Raw genomic sequence first — 17,100 nt, forward strand, 5'->3', positions numbered from 1 at the left:
TGCTATTTTTTCAATGGGGGCTCTGAATTATTGTTTTAGTATCCTAACTTATTTCAATTAAACAAGGTAAAATATTCAAAGAAAAGAAACAGTTTCTGTTATGAAAAAAAAATTCAAGTCAGAGTTTCTCTGTGTCACCCTGGGTGTCCTGGAACTGGCTCTGTGGATGAGGCTGGCTTTCAATTCTGGGTTCCACCTGCTTTTGCCTCTGGAGTGATCAAAGGCATGTGCCACCACCATTGACGTCACACTTTTAAAATTGCATAGTAATGGGGGGCTGATAGCAGTCTGGAGATAAAAAGTGTCCACTAATGTGGGGAAAGGTGAAGCCTGTAGTCTGCACAGTGCATGCCTGAGGTCTATCACATAGTAGGTACCTCACATAGTAGGTATGCATAAGGTCACTAAGAGAACTGGTGCTGAGGTAGCAGGCAGTTGACAGTAGCCTATGCCATGTGGTTTTCTGGCATGGTCTCTAGGTCAGACTCTTTACCACAAAATTATTTCATGACTGTAATGTTGCCACCATTATGAATTGCAATATAAATATCTGATATATGATCCCCCCCAAAAGGTCGAGACCCACAGGTTGAGAGCCGCTGATCCAGAGATATGTGCCAAACTGTGGCTTTAGAAAAACAAAAGAACACCCTCTCTGTCTACTTCTGATAGGGTGAAGTTTGGGAGCTGCACTCTCCTTACCATCGCAGGCTCGCAGTGGGGATAGACTCCCCACTGTTCTCCCTGGCAGCAGCAATGGAAGCAGCCTCCTTTGAGGACTGCCATAGACAGCCTTTCCAGGACCACCAAGGCAGCCTGGAAAGGTGCAGAGGGCCATTTTCTCAAGCCATGGCGTTGAGAACAGCGAGCTGAGTTCCCTCCGCTCTGCCGTGCTTAGCCCTCTGCGTCCACTGCATTGTGGCACTTTGTGGAGCTGTCTGCCATTCTCAGGTCGAGCCTCGGGTGTCTGCGTGGCTCTTTGCTGAGGGTCACAGGGAACGGTAATGTTTGACTCAGAGGCTGTGCGTGCTGGTTCGCCTCAGAGATGTAGGAAGCATGAGATAAACTTGGCGCTTCTTCTGAAACTGATTTTATTTTAGACTGAGGGACCTTATCTTGTAAGCTATTCATACCCCTTGACTTTCCTGTAACAAGTGTTTTGGTTTGCAGTGTTTGGAGGAATCTCTAGTTAGCACCAACCATGCATCGTCTCATGGAGAGCTGGCAGCGTCTGCCTCTAAATGTGCTCTGTGAACTTGAAGCATTACCTGGGGACTCCTTAGGAATACAACGCACAGACTCTGTCCCAAAACCCTTGAATCAGAAGTTCTGAGGCGGGTGGGAAACAGTCAGATTTGACAAATCCTATGGGAGATTTTGCAGCATGCTGATATTTGAGAAGTGCTATTTTTAGGCCTAACTTAAAAAGAAAAAATTGTCATACAGAAGTCATGAGGATTTACATTTGTGTAGTTTTTTTAACTTTTTCGTGCTATTGGCTTCTGCTCTTTAGCTTACTCTGGTCTGATAAGATACAGGAATTATTTGGGTTCCTTTGTTTTTGTTAAGACTGTCTTTGGCCTGTTTTAGAGGTGGTCCCTTGGGCGGCAGAGAAGAATGTATTTTGTTACCTGGTATGTGGGATACTCTGTAGATAGCCTTATTTAAGTCTGTTTAATCAGTGGTGTGACTTAACCTCTGAGGTTTCTTTGTTGATTTTGAAGTTTCAATGTCCCATCTAAAGATGGACTGTTATTGTATCAAGACTGAATGGGTTTTATGGCTATTAGCATGAGATTGGAATTCCCAGTGTTCTCTCTCTCTCTCTCTCTCTCTCTCTCTCTCTCTCTCTCTCTCTGTGTGTGTGTGTGTGTGTGTGTGTGTGTGTGTGTGTGTGTGTATGTGTGTGTTTACACTTCTTGTATCTTCTCAATGAGTTTTCCCATTTACTAACAGTGACCTTTTAAATCGCTAATTTTGGTGTGGCTTGGTTTGCTTGGTTTCCATCCTCGTCTTCTGTCTCTAGCTTGCTAGTTCCCCCAGATTATTGGATTGTGGTTTTTAAGTCAGTTGGTCTTTGTGTTCTAATTGGCAATTTGAGGTTGCTCTTTGAAAGATGTTTACAGATTCTTATAATTTGGTTGTTAGATTATTGTTTGTTCTTTTCTCTCTGCCCCTTCGTCAGGGAGGGGGGTTATTGTTTACCTGAGTCCCGTGTGACGGATTCCTTCTTACTTTTCCTTCATCGGTTTCTCTCGAGAACTTTATTCTTGTCTGTGTCGGTCTTTTGAGATTGACATTGTCTTTCTTCTTCCCTGTGGAGTTCTTGATAGACAGTTTCTTGGCTGGCTACAGAAGTCTTGATGGGTAGTTATTTACTAGGGCATGAACTATGTCATTCCCATGGTCCATGCGTTCCGTGCTTTTAGGTTGCCAGTGAGATATCTGATGTGTTCTGATCCGTGTGCGGTGATTTAGTACTTTCCCTTTGGAATGTTTCATAGTCTCCTTACTTTGTGTATTTGACATTGTGCCTGTATGACTTTTGGTAGAATCGCATTACCGTTTTCAGGGATAAGACTGTGTGTGTGTGTGTGTGTGTGTGTGTCTTTGGTGAATATATGTGTAGTTCCTGTGATATATTTGTTTACCTGTTAGTTCGATGTCTCTTCCACTTGACTTTGTGGCTCTTTCTTACTGACCAGTCTGTTCTTGAGGGCTCAGCCCCTAATGCCACTCACAGAGAGGAAAGTCAGCTTGCTTGGCATGTGGCGTCGGCTTCCCCTCTTCTATGGGGACCCATGAGGCTGGAGCTGTGTTCATTCTGGCTTCTTCCTGGTGTGTCACCTTCCCCTTTATTGACACTGTCAGCTCTTCTGTCACCGCCTCTGTGGGTGTCTAAAGCACTTTCTCTTTGCAGTATAGGCCATACTTTTCTCTCTGGAACATTTTTTTGAAGGAGGGTGTCACTATGTAGTCCTGGCTGGCCTAGAACTCACAGAGCTGCACCTGCCTCTGCCTCTTGTGCTAGGGTTAAAGGTGTGAGCCACCGTGCACAGCTGCTATTCTTACACTCACTCTGCTCCTTAACTAGGTTTCATGGTGGCTGCTTCTAGCCAGCCATCTATTGGAGAAGTCTCACATCTATTGGATCTTTAAAAAAAAAAAATGCACTTAGATGAAAACTGTAGCTGACCACACTCCAGGGTTAGAAATGTGCACTGGGGTTTTCGGTCGCCAGCTTCAAATAGTTTGATGAGTGAAGTCTGAAAGGGGAAGTACCTGTGTTTGGAGGGAGGTGAGGTCTAGCCACCTCTGGTGTTTGCAGCTGCAAGCTCTAATCTACCAGGCATCTCCCCACCATCCCCTACCACAGCACACCCAGCAAACGTGGTACATGAAAGAGATGGTTCCATTGGGATTCTTTCGCTGCAAGGAACAAAACTGACTTAGAAATGAATCTATCGACCCTGAAGTACTCCTAAGAGCTTAGGAGCCTCAGGAAAAAAACCAAAAAACAAAACCAAAAAACCCAACCCATTGTCCCTACTTTTCTCAGCTCCATTCTCAGCTTTCTGCAGACCAGCTATGTAGAAAGAAGCCTTTCACTCCCTCTGTTGCCTTTTGTCTGGCCACTGGTTACAGCAGCAGAAATGGAGCCAGGACACAGGGAGTGTGTCCGGAGGTGGGAAGGTGGCCTTTCTTTGATATGGTGGCCTCTTCAGAAAGCCCCAAAGAGGCCACAGATTGCATGAAAGGACAGAGGCTCTCTGCACATACCATTAGCTCGGATGTTGTGGATTTAGCCATTAACCTTACCCTAGGGGAGCGACCGCTTTGGGCTCTAGGCTGATGTTGACTCAGAGGGAGCATGGTTCACATTCTAGTTATTCTGTTCCCAAGGCCCCGTGGCTGTCAGCACCTGATGCTTTTCGTGGTGCCTGTCTCTGTTAGTGCAGACATCTTACCCCCCAGTGTTGACAAGTGAGACTGAGGTTTTAGTGAAAGGCTCTGTGGTCCAAGCCTTCTCACGGTGTCTGCTTTAAGTCTCCTTTATGAAGAATGTTGAAAGTCAATGACACAGAACTAAGAAAATACAGACTCTGGGTACTGGGCTCCTTCCCTCTTGTTTGTTCAGTCAATAGTTGCTTTGAATTGGGGATGAATCTTAGTGCACAGTCTAGAGGCGCGGGGATTATTGCATTTTTCTTAAGTGACTGAATATTCTCTGAGAGCATCTTTCTTCGAGTCACATGAGTATACTTCCAACCTCAGGGCTTTCTCTTGGGGCTCCCACTCTTCTGTGGGTGCAGGCAGAGGGCAGACGTGGCCCCGCCTGAAGCTGGGAAGCCAGAGTCACATGTAACTACGAGTTAAAAGAGAAAGACACTGAGCAAATGTCCTGCCCCTAAGTCAGTGCTGGGTACCGTGGAGTGGTCTATAGGCTGTGCTTCCTCTGGTCACCTAGCCAGTTATCTAAGGCTTCTATGGCTGCATCTACACCTTGGGGACACTGGTTGGACTTGCTCATGGCCCCTGAGATGAGTGGCCCAGTACCTGCTATTGTGTATGGGTGGGGGAGGAATTTGAGACATTTGCTTGGCTTTTTAAAGCCAATTTGCAAACTTTTCTATTGTGCCCATGTTAGTATTCAAATTTCTAGCACTACCGTTAAATCTCCGATAAATTAATCAAAGTGTGTGTTTCCCCCCTTTCCGACAACGAGTCATTTGGTTCCACTAATAGTCTTTGATAAAAACCTGTCTTGCAGCGTCACACGGCCGAGACCTCTTACCCTCGGGCTTCAGCAAAGAGCTGTGAGAGCCATCAGGCTTAGTTATCAACTGCTTGCTTTTGTCCTAACTTCAGACTGGTGCAGTGCAAAATAGACATTTGGGTTGATAATTAGGACTAAGTGGGAAGGACAGTAGGATACCAAAGCCTATACCTGGTATTGATAGAACAGTGATTGCCATAGGGTTCTGGGAGGCCCTTGGCATCTAGAGTTGCAGCACAGGCTATAGATAAAATATTTATATATCACAGCATGCTTCACCTTTGACAAAAGGGCTCGGGCATGCACTGTTACTACAGACGTCGTTAACGCTGCTAACGGATAAGCCACTCAAGGACCTTTGGAAGAAAGGAAAGCATTTGCTGATAGAGCAGCCTTGGTTTCCAGCCACAAATAGTTTAACTTTCATAGAACGCAGTGATCCTTAGGAATCAAGGAACATAGAGGGAGAGAAGTGAGTTTACTGGAGTCTGTGTTTATTAGAGACGCTCAACAGAATGGATGGAGCTAGGAGCTGTTTGAAGCTGGTGGAAGGGGTGTGCTTAGCCTCTGGGATTACAGCTGAGAAAGCAAAGACACAGCCGAGAAGAGTCTTAAGAATCAGTAGGTATATGGCTTGGTGTTTGTGTGTGTGTGCATGCCTGTGTGTGCACATAAAATAAAGCCTAGGTCAGTGTCTGGTGGCGGTGTTAGCTGCTTCTCCTTCTCCTTCTCCTTCTCCTTCTCCTTCTCCTTCTCCTTCTCCTTCTCCTTCTCCTTCTCCTTCTCCTTCTCCTTCTCCTTCTCCTTCTCCTTCTCCTTCTCCTTCTCCTCCTCCTCCTCCTCCTCCTCCTTCTCCTCCTTCTCCTCCTCCTCCTCCTCCTCCTTCTCCTCCTCCTCCTCCTCCTCTCCCTCCTCCTCCTCCCCCTCCTCCTCCTCATCTTCCTCCTCTTCTTCCTCTTTCTCCTCTTCCTCCTCCTCCTCTTCCTCCTCCTCTTCTTCTCATTTGCCTCCTTCTTTTCTTCCTCCTTCCTCCTCTTCCTCCAACATACTCTTTTATTGAACCATTTTAGCAGGGAGCCCCAGGGATCCACCTGCCTCCAGCTCACCTTCAAGCAGTGGGGTACCACACATGTGCTGTCTGTCACGTACACATGCCCTGCTTTTGCATAGGTGCCAGGCATCTGAGCTCAGCTCCTCATGCTTGTGTAGTAAGCACTTAGTAAGCCATCATCCTGACCCTACACGGCTTGTATGTATCTTTCTATTGGGTGTTTGTCTGTAAAAGCAGAGAGTGGCTGCCTAACAGTTTCATCAAGGACTGGATGCTAAGGAAGGCGCTGTTGTTAGTTAGTAGGGCGATCTTGTTTGTTCATTTGTTTCTATGACCATAACTTTGACCCACGTCAAAGGTCAGAGGACCTTTGGAAGAAAGGAGAAAGTATTCGTTGTTGAGTAAATTACCTTAATTTTCTGTGACCTTTGCAGTAGGACAGTAAAGTAGAGAGGTTCCTCTTCTGGAAAACCATGAGCTGGGGAAACTACCAGGCAGGCGAATGTTACATTCTTTTATCCTTCTATAGGAAAGACTCTTGAGACCCAAACCAGGATGCTTTCTGAGCCTCAGAGACTTCAGTAGTTTCTGCTTCGGTGGAGCCAAAGGTTTTAATCAATGTACAGTCAGGGAATCAAGTGGATAATGCCCTGATATAATGAGGTTGTGTAAATGGATTTGGGGAACACTCAGGTAGAAAAATAAACAAAGGGCATGTATAAGAAATCTAAGAAGGAAAACTGTGTTTAACTTCAAATACATACTGAGTTTGAAGTGACTATAGGATATATATTGTGTATATTTTGTTTGTTTTTCAGACAGACTTGTGTGTGTGTGTGTGTGTGTGTGTGTGTGTGTAGTAGTAGTAGCTCTGGCTGGCCCTGGAACTCACATTATAAATCAGGCTGGCCTCAAACTCAGATTTGTCTGTGTCTGCCTCCTGAGTGCTGGGATTAAAGGTGTGTCAACACGTGTGGCCAGAATATAATATTGAGAAATAAATACTATCCTAGTATTCGAGGGGTATGGGAGAGTAGATTTGACATTCTCATGGGCAACTCTTCACAGTATCAACTCTTTATGTTTCACGTGACGGGCCTGTCACCTTTTCTAGAAAAATAACTAGTAGTATGGGAAAGGGTATCTCATATGGCATTGTTTTACAATCAAAGCTTAGAAGAGGGGCTGGAGAGATGGCTCAGCAGTTAAGAGCACTGACTGCTCTTCCAGAGGTCCTGAGTTCAATTCCCAGCAACCACATGGTGGCTCACAACCATCTGTAATTGGATCCAATGCCTTCTTCTGGTGTGTCTGAAACAGTGACAGTGTACTCATATACAATAAATAAATCTTAAAAAAAAACTTAGAAGAAATTATTTCAGTGAGTTAAAGGAGTTTAAAGATGAAGTCTCACGAAGTCATTAAAATAAAGGTGTAGAAAACTATTAAATGACACAGTGCTTCCACTAAAATAAATGGGAAAAGCCAGTTACAATAATACCAGGTGGTTCCTGATTGGGTATTTATTATGGTTTTACATTGGCCCTGCATATATGCCCAAGTGGAAGAGGATTCAATAAGATGTTTGCCAATGCACTTAAAAGCTTCAGTCTTGACTTTTCTAAACCTACAGTTGAGAACAAACAGTCCTTTCAAAGATGAAACATGTTACTTTTAAAATAATTGAGTGTTAACTATATAAATTGCCCAACACGATGCTGCCGGTTTGTGATCTATTTTCTTTTATCTGTGTGAGTAACCATCGTGTTCCTGAAGCAGCCGGCCGAATGCCAGCTCTCCCGGGTTGACAGCGTAAAGTGTTGAATGGGTTTATAAGACTTCTTAGGGAGATAAAAACCAGGCAAGCAGGGTGGTGTTGGCAGAGCAGGCAACCGTTCCTCGTCAGACTCTGAGAGGAGAGAGGAGGGAGCAGGGGCAGGCCAGGCATATGTGCTGTGACAGCTTGGGACTGAGGTGTCTCCAGCTGCTGGTGGTATTATTTCGGGGAGCTGGTTGGAGGAAGTAGTGTGTCCCTGGGGAAGGTCGTCACGCACCGTGCTGCATCCTGCTAGCTCTCTGCTTCATGGCCCACCGTGATGTAAACCTAGCTGCTCCACTCTCTGAAACTGTCCATCCAAACAAGGCCTTCTTCCTCTGCTCTAGGATTTCTCAGAGACAGGAATGAAATGAAAGAATTCGGGTGTTTTTAATCAGAATGTTAGGTCAGGCAGAGTCTTTGAAAGTGACCGGCAGTCAACCTCAGAGTTCTTGACAGGCAAGTCTACTGTTCCCATTTGCCCTCCTGGTTTCTCCCCCCCTACCCCAACACCATCTCAGCCATATTGAAAACTGCACCTGGGAGCCATCTGCTGTTTCCTGTTTCTCAAGGCTGAGGCTGAGGCCTCCTGTGTGTTTCCAAGACACCACGCTCATCTCTTTGCGCTTGCATGCCCTTCCTGTTGGTGTGCCTCTCTCACCTTTGTAGTGGCTCCACTTCTCTGTCACATACTCTTCTTGCATTTCTTGCCACGTCTCTGCATCTCCCACTCATCGCCCATCAAGACCTTCCTTTAGTTCTTTATCCATCATCTTTGGGATAAAATTGTAGAAACCCATCATCTTTTCCCATGGCAAGTTACTGGTGATGCTGCGGAGAGCTTGGTTATGAGTTTGAAGAATTAGGACATGTTCACTTAGGTGTGAGATCTAACGGATGCTGCACACGAGGAGATCCTTAGAGTGAATGGTCAATAAGTGGTACTCGTCCTTTTGACATTTGCTTCTCAGTGTCTTCTACAAGTGTGCTGAGCCATGTTCATGCGTATCCCAGGACCTATGTGTCCTAGCAGGTTAGATGTGCCTGGTACTCAATGGTTACTGAACCTGACGAACAAAGATTATACACAGCTGGATAACTCTATATTTTAAAGTGCACATATATTGTGAGTGAGTCAAATCCAGGTAAATATAGCTCCTCGAGCATTTATTATTTCTTTATGGTGAAACCTTTCCAAATCCTTTTAGTAAAGGAAGCCTTTTATAAAGGCCTGTTTTGACCTCAAAGAGTAACTGGCAGGGCTGATTCAGAGGAGAATTGACTTATTAAAAACTCCGATACTATCTACGCTGAAGGAAACCTTATTCCGAGTCATCTGCTCCCAGCTGGACAGTTAAACTGGATACATAATGCCACATCAGGCAGGTGTGTTAGGTGGTGTGTGAGCATTAAGGTGTGAGAATGACAAGCAGTGCTGGCACTGGGGACCCAAGCCTGTACCCCACAAGGGGACATGATAGCTACATAGGAAGGCGTAAGAACATATGGCTTTCTCTAGTCAAACTAGTCTCTCTGGAACGGAAGGAACTGGAAACCGTTAGCACATCGTGTGTTGGTAGAAGACCATGGGCGAACCGGAAGCCAGCAGAAGACAAAATCTTTAACACTAAGGATCTGAGTTGAAGAGGACTTGAGAAATTTTAAGGCCAGAGAACCTTGGGGTTGGTGATGGTCTGTAAGGTGGGATGGGTCTGGCTAGTGCGGTTGAGTGCCTGTGACGGGATCTGTGAGATGCAAGGATGCGCTGTTCTTGTTTAACGGAATTCACAGCGGCATCCAGGTTGTCTCATCTTATTTATAGTGGAGCTAAGGTTTATGGAAGAACTGATAACCTGGTTACACTATGCACGGTGGAGGGGACGAGAGTCATACCCAGAGAACCTCTGATTTCATGTCACCACGAAGGTGTGAAAGCTGGCATTGGAGCTTGATTGCTTAGTAGAGAAAAGCAAGAACTCAGGGACAAGGGCCATCGATCTGTTCAAGGTTGTGCAGGTAATAGGACAAAAGCAGGTCCCTAAGCAAGAGGGCTGACTGGTGGCAATCTATAGAAGGAATCCAGGCTACTTGTTGTTAAGAAGTCATAGAAGGGGCTGGAGAGATGGCTCAGTGGTTAAGAGTACTGTCTGCTTTTCCAGAGGTCCTGAGTTCAATTTCCATTAACCACATGGTGTCTCACAACCATCTGTATGAGATCCGATGCCCTCTTCTGATGTGTCTAATGACAGCTACAGTGTACTCACATAAATAAATAAACCTTTTTTTAAAAAAGAAGTCTTAGACACATGTATTATGTCAGTGGATTTAGTAAGAGGCATGAAAAAGAAGTTCTTATATCTTACATATCACAGATATGCAAGCTATATATATTGCATATATATGATATGATAATGTGAGAACTGAGGATGAAAGGTAACCAGAGGCCAAGCCCTTTTCTTTGAAAGAGTGAAGGTAATTCACCATAAACGTGGCGGCTAGCTTCTACATAGAGCCGAGAGACTGGTTTTTGCAGTTTCTCCGTTCTTTCCCTCTCCTGCTCCTGCCCCCAGCAGGAAAGAGGTCGAGGTTTGGTTTCTGAAACAGTGCTGACCCTGATCATTGACTCGCCGGTCTGTCGCTCTGACCTGAGAAAGGAGATGGCTCTGACACCCTTCCCTCAATGAGATCTCTTTCCTCTCAGAATGATTGTGGTCATCCTGGACGGACTGCCGAGCCACTGAATTACACCCATCTTCTGGCCACACTACAGAAGTTGTCTATGGAGTTGAAATGTTTATTGCAGTAACCTCTGACCTTACGTGATTTAAGGTAAGGTTATACTTTCTTCTCTTATAACCATCACAGAGTTGTCATGTTTGTCCTCTATAACTTTACTTTTTACAGACATTAATCCATTCCCCTCCACCGTTTTTTTTTTAATGTTCTAATATTCCATTCAAAACTCTCTTAATCTGAAAATGTATAAGAGTGCAGAAAATATTTTTATAGGATGAAATACGGGCAGCCTGTTTGACGCTGACGAATGGAGGTGAAATGTATTATTCCTCAGATTAAATCAATAAAATACTCCATTTCCATAAATACGGTATGCAGAGACCTGCTTAACACTGGAAAGAATTTATTAGGTCAAGAGGAGTATTCTTAAGACTACTTGAAATAAATGGAAATGTTTAAATATTAATATATTGCTGGTTTAAAAATTCAAATGACAAAAGTAAAAATACAGGGAATTTAAGAGAAAAATATTATCCCTTGCAGAGATGCTAACATTTCACTGAGTTATTTTCCCAGTTTATGGAGTGTGTGTGGTTCAGTTACTAGATTGGTCTAGAAATGATTGGCATTTACTACAGTCTTGCCCTATTGCCAGGCTCCGCATCATCCCCTTTGTAGGCGTTAAATTATTGGCTCCTTTAAAGATTATTTATTTTTCCTTTATTACTGTTTATAAACATGTGTGTGTGTATATGTGTCTGTCTGTCTGTCTTTCTGTCTGTGTGCACGCATGCATGTGCACAAAGGTCAGAGGACAGCGTTCAGGGCTGGGTCCTCTCCTTCCCTGTGGATTGTGGGCACTGATCTCAGGCCATTAGGTTTGCAGGCGAGCACTTTTACCTGCAGAGCCATCTTCTCGGCCTGCCGGTTTATTAACTTAACGATGCTGTGAGGTCAGTACCTCCATCATCATTTGCCTCTAAGAAAACTGAGGCTCTGGGAAATTAAGTGACTGACGAGTCCAAGCTTGTAACCCTTGTAAACTTGGACTCCTGAGATAATAAACCCCACCACTAGGCTGTTCCCCACACTTCAACAGCATGCTAATTAATCCCCTTTCCACACCATTTTACACAGCTGCATTTAATACTCAGTCTCTCAGCCCTGGCCTTCCCTTGTCTGTTCCCGTCACTTCTTTCTTAGAAGCTTCATTACTGAATTATTTGTTGAACACATGCACGGTCATTTCTGTACGATGAATTGCGATCATGGCCTTTCTGGGGTTGGTGGGACAGTCTTCTAGTTGCTTTTCAGAAAGTTGTTCCTAGCTCCTAAGCTTCAGGATGGAGAAGTCACCGGTGATGCCCAGCAATGCTTGAGGGTTGCAATTTGAGCAGCATTGTCTATTTTTAGAGATCCCAGTATTTCTTGTGTGTATATCCCCTCTCACCCAGTATTTAACAGACTGTCACCTCTGCACTCTGCCTTTGTGTCATCACTAGTGGAGTTGTAGGACAGCAGCCCATAAGGGTGAAGGGAGCAGGCTCTAGAGTAAGATGCCTGGGTTTAGAACACAGTGAGGCTAGTCTGCCTCAGTTTCCCTAGCTGCACAATGTAAATAAATAGCAGTAAGACCTCCCTTGTAGAGCACTTTAGGACGGTAACTTACTTGATACATGCGCAATAGTTGTTGTCTGCTACAGCTGTCTTCTAGACATACATGTAAGGGCATGCTCACACAGTTTTTAAAAAATGCTATGCTTGTTTTGAATGAAATGTGATTGTTACCAAATCAGTAATTCACAGTAGAAACTAAACTGCTGGCAGTGGCATACTGTTAGCATTAGCTGTGGTGAGCTGAAGCTCACACACAACCATCCCTGCCGCAGCCAGTGCAGAGAGTTTAAGTATAATGGCAGAGCAGAAACAGGGATAACCAGGCTGTTGGAGACAGACAGGCATGTGCGGGCATGCACAGGTGCGCGCGCGTGCCCACGCACACGCACAGGCACACGCACACGCGCACACACACACACACACACACACACACACGCATGCACACTTGTTTGATCCTCACTGCATACCTGTGAGAGAGGTGAGAAGCTGTTATTAACCTGGTTTTTACAGGGGAGGAAACTGACTTAGAGGATTAAGTGTTTTGCTCACTGCATGTCACGGAATGGTCTGTGACGTAGCTGTTGTGTACCCTAGACGTCTGCTTTTGAGTCCTTATCCTCATTCTTGATGTTCCATGCATAAAGATAAGCCACAGAGTGCCAGGTGGGGAGAGCAAGGGCCCGAGAAGCCATGTTAATGAGGAAGGAGAGAGTCAACCTGACTAGCTGTTCTCTGGGTGGGATTCAGGTTGCCAGCCTTGTTCAGAAGGCGCCTTTGCCTTCTGAGCCATCCTTCTGAGTGACTTCGAACCCTTAATCCTTCTGGCTTCATCTCCTGAGTGCCAGGGTGACTGTTGTGTGTCACAACCAGCATATGTAACACTGGGGCTCAGACCCAGGGCTTCACGCGTTTTCACGCACGTGACAAAAGTACTCTACCGACAAAACTGAATCCCTGTCTTTGTCACTTTGTACTGTTGCTGTGAAGAAAGACCATGACCAAAGCAACTCGTATAAGAAGAATCATTTAATTGGGGGCTTGCGTTCAGTTTCAGAGGTCCAGGCCATTATCATCATGGCGGGAGCATGGCAGCATGTTGGAGCATTAACTGAGAACTGTATCCTAGTCCATAAAAGACTGGGCCTGGCATGGGCGTTTGAAACTTCAAAGCCCAACCCAATGACTCATTTCCTCCAACAAGGCCACACCTACTCCAGTAAGGCTACAGCTATAGGAGTCGAAGGGGGCCATTCTTGTTCAAACCACTTCAATCCCCTTACACTACTTTTAAAATAGATACAAATGTATATATCTATGCAATTAAGTGTAGAATTGTAGTACATATAGATAGATATGATAAATGATCAGATGTGGGGATTGGTAATAGTGTCTCAATCACTTGTTATGTATTGGAAACTCTACAAGTTCACTTTTTAAAAACATGTATATGCTTGCGTATGTATGTGTGTGTGCGCACGCATGTGTGTGTTCAGATGCATGGGCTCTCAACATGTCTAAGGCTGCTGCCCTTTAGTACAGTTTTTCATTGTATGTTGACCCCCAACCATAAAGTTATGCTACTCCATAACTGTGATCTTGCTACTGTTATGAATTGTGATATGTGACCCCCCTCCCCCCCTGAGGTTTCAACCCATAGGCTGAGAACCACTGTAATAGTATATGATATTTTTATTTCCTGATGGTTGATTTTTTTTTCTTTTCTTGAAGATTTGGCTTTTTTTTTTTCTTTCATGTGTTTGTTTGCAAGAGAGTCTCACTGTAGCCAAGTGGCCTCAAAATTGTAGTCATTGTCTACCATTAGGAAGAATGTGTATTGAATGGAGAAAGGTAGAACAAAGTAGTGACCCTGTGTCATCAGTGCTGGGGAGAGCGCTCAGCGCTCAGCACTCAGCACTCAGCGCTCAGCGCTCAACACTCAGCACTCAGCACTCAGCGCTCAGCGCTCAACACTCAGCACTCAGCACTCAGCACTCAGCACTCAGCGCTCAGCACGTTTGCCAAGCTCGCTGGCCTGGGTTCCATCTCCGCACCACAAAAGAAAACAGTGTGATCCTAACTCTGTCAGATCACTGGACTCCCAGTGTTGGACCGTGTGTGCTAACGCAGAGTTTAAAGACAAAAACACCCCTGCTTTTATCAGTTGAGAAAGTGACTTTGTAGTTATCAGAGGTGACTGAGAAGTTGATTTTAGAAGTGTGCTTTACTTATTAAGTCCCTTTGGGTGTGTTTGTTAACATAACCATCCTCCTAACTGTACGTTTAAGACAATTCTGTTTCCTTACTGTAAAAATCAAGAAAGGGCCCTTTCACTCTGTGTTACTTGGAAGACTAAACCAGTTTATAGTCCTTCTGACACTATGTAAGAGGTCTCAGTTCCCATAACTGCTTACTATGGGGGAAAAAAAACACTTTTTTTTTTTTTCTGAGACAGGGTTTCTTTGTGTAGCCCTTGCTGTCCTGGAACTCACTTTGTAGACCAGGCTGGCCTCGAACTTAGAAATCCGCCTGCCTCTGCCTCCCGAGTGCTGGGATTAAAGGTGTGCGCCACCACTGCCCGGCAGAAAACCACATTTAAAATGTAGTAAGAGGGCAGGAGAGATGGCTCAAGCGTGTAAAGGCACCAGCTGCCTAGCCTCATGACTTAAGTTCTATCCCTGAGATATGAACTCAGGGTATGGTGGAAGGAGAGAACTGACTCCCAAGGTGTCCTCTGACAGTCACGTGTGCAACATGGTGCCTGCAAATACCACCTCCGTCCTCACACGAACTAAACGAAGGTTTTACACAGTGGGGTCAGAGAAGGGGGAGCTGATATGGCTCAGCAGGTGACATCTGCTGCCAGACCTGATGGTCTGTGTTCCCTCCCTGGGGCCACAATTGAAAGATGAAAACCATCTCCTGCAAGTTCTGACCATCACACGGGCTCTGATAGCCACACACATGTGCCACACCACACATACACCCCTCCCAAGAAATGCATGAGATTAAAGCAATAACAAAGAAACGCATGGAGTTTTTTATAGACATAGGAACTCTTTCTTATGTATTCATGTTTGTTCTTTTGTAGATTTTTCTATCCAGGCACTTGGCTCATTTCGCTAGAGAAATGGCTCTTTTTGTTTCTTGTTTCTATTTTACCGGAATTCTAAAATTCTTACTGTAGAAGTATTAGTCTTTTTTTTTTTTTTTTTGGCCTTGAGTCATGTTGGCGCTATTGACTGTATATAAACATGTAGATAGTGGAGTATGTATGTTCCTTTATCGTTGCTGCATAGACTCATTTGGAAGCTAGGATGCTGCAGTCCTCGCACTGATGTCTGTAAGTCTTTCGGGTGTGGTCCCTCGTGGCACACCCCTGCCTGAGCCCATCCTAACTTTCTCTTCATCAAGGCCTGCAGGCTAGGGCCTGATCTGGCTGTATCTGTTCTCCATCCCCACCTCTTGTCACCGTGGTCACCATGTTCTGGTGCTTGGCTGCCTCTCTGTGCGGGGTAAGATGCCAACTTCTTTCTGCCTCTAGGGTTCTGTGGGTGCTGTTCATTTGGCTGGAATGTTCATGTGTATCAAACATACACACACACACTCACACAGACAGACTCACAGAGAGCGTGGAGATACACACAGAAACACACACACACACATGCTAAAACACACACACACACTCACACACAGATGGACATAGACACTCCTTGCAGTCCAGTGTTCAGAGAGGCAGTTCTAGAATGGAGACTCTAGATCCTGGTGTTTGGGGTCATTGAGCTTCTTGTTCATGAGCTTCTCAAACTTCCTGGCTTTCAACTCAGGACTCATCTTCATAATAGTGCATAAGATTAAGTAGGTCAATTTAAGCTCTCGGAAACCCGGCCCGGCATAGAAGTGTTCCCAGCCCCGCCTTTATCACTTCTTGCAGGCTCCAGCTTAGATTTCCCAGGAGCATCCTCCTAACGGGCTGATCATACCCTGCAAAATTCTCTTACTTCAGGTCTTGCCTTCTTGCCCTTTGAGCACTTATTTGAGTGCAATAACCTTTTGATTTACTTTTCCCTGTAAGTCTTGTGGGGTAGGGGTTGTGTCTATAACAGGGTGTCGAATAGTTCATTGATTGCATTTAGAAGACATGAAGCGGAACGATATCTCAGCCACCAGACTGCATGGACATTTCCTTACATTTTTCTTATTATTGTTTTATGACCTTGACATTTTAAATACATCCACTTGAACTTTAGCTTGAAATACTATTTGAGATCGACATTCCTCCCCCCCACCCCCAACAAGTAGCCAAATACAATTCTTTTAACAGCCTCCAACCCAAACTGTATGTCCTTGGGGCCTCCAACTCAAAACTGTATGTCCTTGGGGCCTCGCAGTAATTTTGTTTCGTTTTCTCTATGGGGTGGTCCTCTGTGGGGAAAGTAAACGCAGAGGCCATTCCTAGACTTAAGCCAAATTCCTGGTGAGTGTGCTGGCTGGGTGCCAGGAAAGATGATCCGGAGGTCATTGGGGCCCGCTTCTAAGAAGGAGAAAAGAAGTGGTACCTACTGTCTTAGGCAATGATGCCATCAACTCAATAACCAGTGCTTCTAAGTGTGCTAGGTGTTCGAGGCAGTCTTGTTTCAGGAAATCCCGTCTACTTGCTTGGAAATCACTGGACCTGGAAAACTTTGGCACTCTGGTATCTAAAGGCCTTTTCCAAACCCAGTCTTGGCTCTGGATGTAGGACACAGTTACTCTCATGTTAAGACTTGGTCTTAGCCCTAGTATTAGGACTTGGTAGTTCCGAAAAAAAATATTAGTCATTATTCTCTTACATATTTTAGCTCTTTTAAAATTAATGGCAAAAATAATGCATATTCATATACTCAGTAAAACAGGTACAGAAACCAAGTAGAAGGTTTGAGAGTTGGCTTGGTGTTTGCTCATGCAAAGGTCCTAAGGTCCTAGGTTCAATTCCCAGCACCCACATAGTGGCTCACAACTGTCTAGAATTCTAGTCCTATGGAATTGAATTCTCTATTCTGTGGTGCATATACATATATGCAGGCAAAATACTCATACAGATAAAATAATAAAAATTTAAATATC

At 44.7% G+C, this 17,100-nt stretch overlaps 1 protein-coding gene across 5 annotated transcripts in view; it reads left to right on the plus strand.

Annotated features, from left to right (window-relative positions):
• The window catches only part of Kank1 (KN motif and ankyrin repeat domains 1), a 197,767-nt gene that overhangs the window by 71,228 nt on the left and 109,439 nt on the right, over window positions 1-17,100 (plus strand). For all 5 annotated transcript variants that reach the window (XM_011247113.2, NM_181404.6, NM_001348180.1 and 2 more), the window contains one exon: window positions 10,346-10,473. The gene's annotated coding sequence lies outside the window, so the exon portion shown is untranslated. The remainder of the gene's footprint in view (window positions 1-10,345; window positions 10,474-17,100) is intronic.

The sequence above is a fragment of the Mus musculus genome, chromosome 19 (assembly GCF_000001635.26).
Source record: "Mus musculus strain C57BL/6J chromosome 19, GRCm38.p6 C57BL/6J".
NCBI classification, from domain to species: domain Eukaryota; kingdom Metazoa; phylum Chordata; class Mammalia; order Rodentia; family Muridae; genus Mus; species Mus musculus.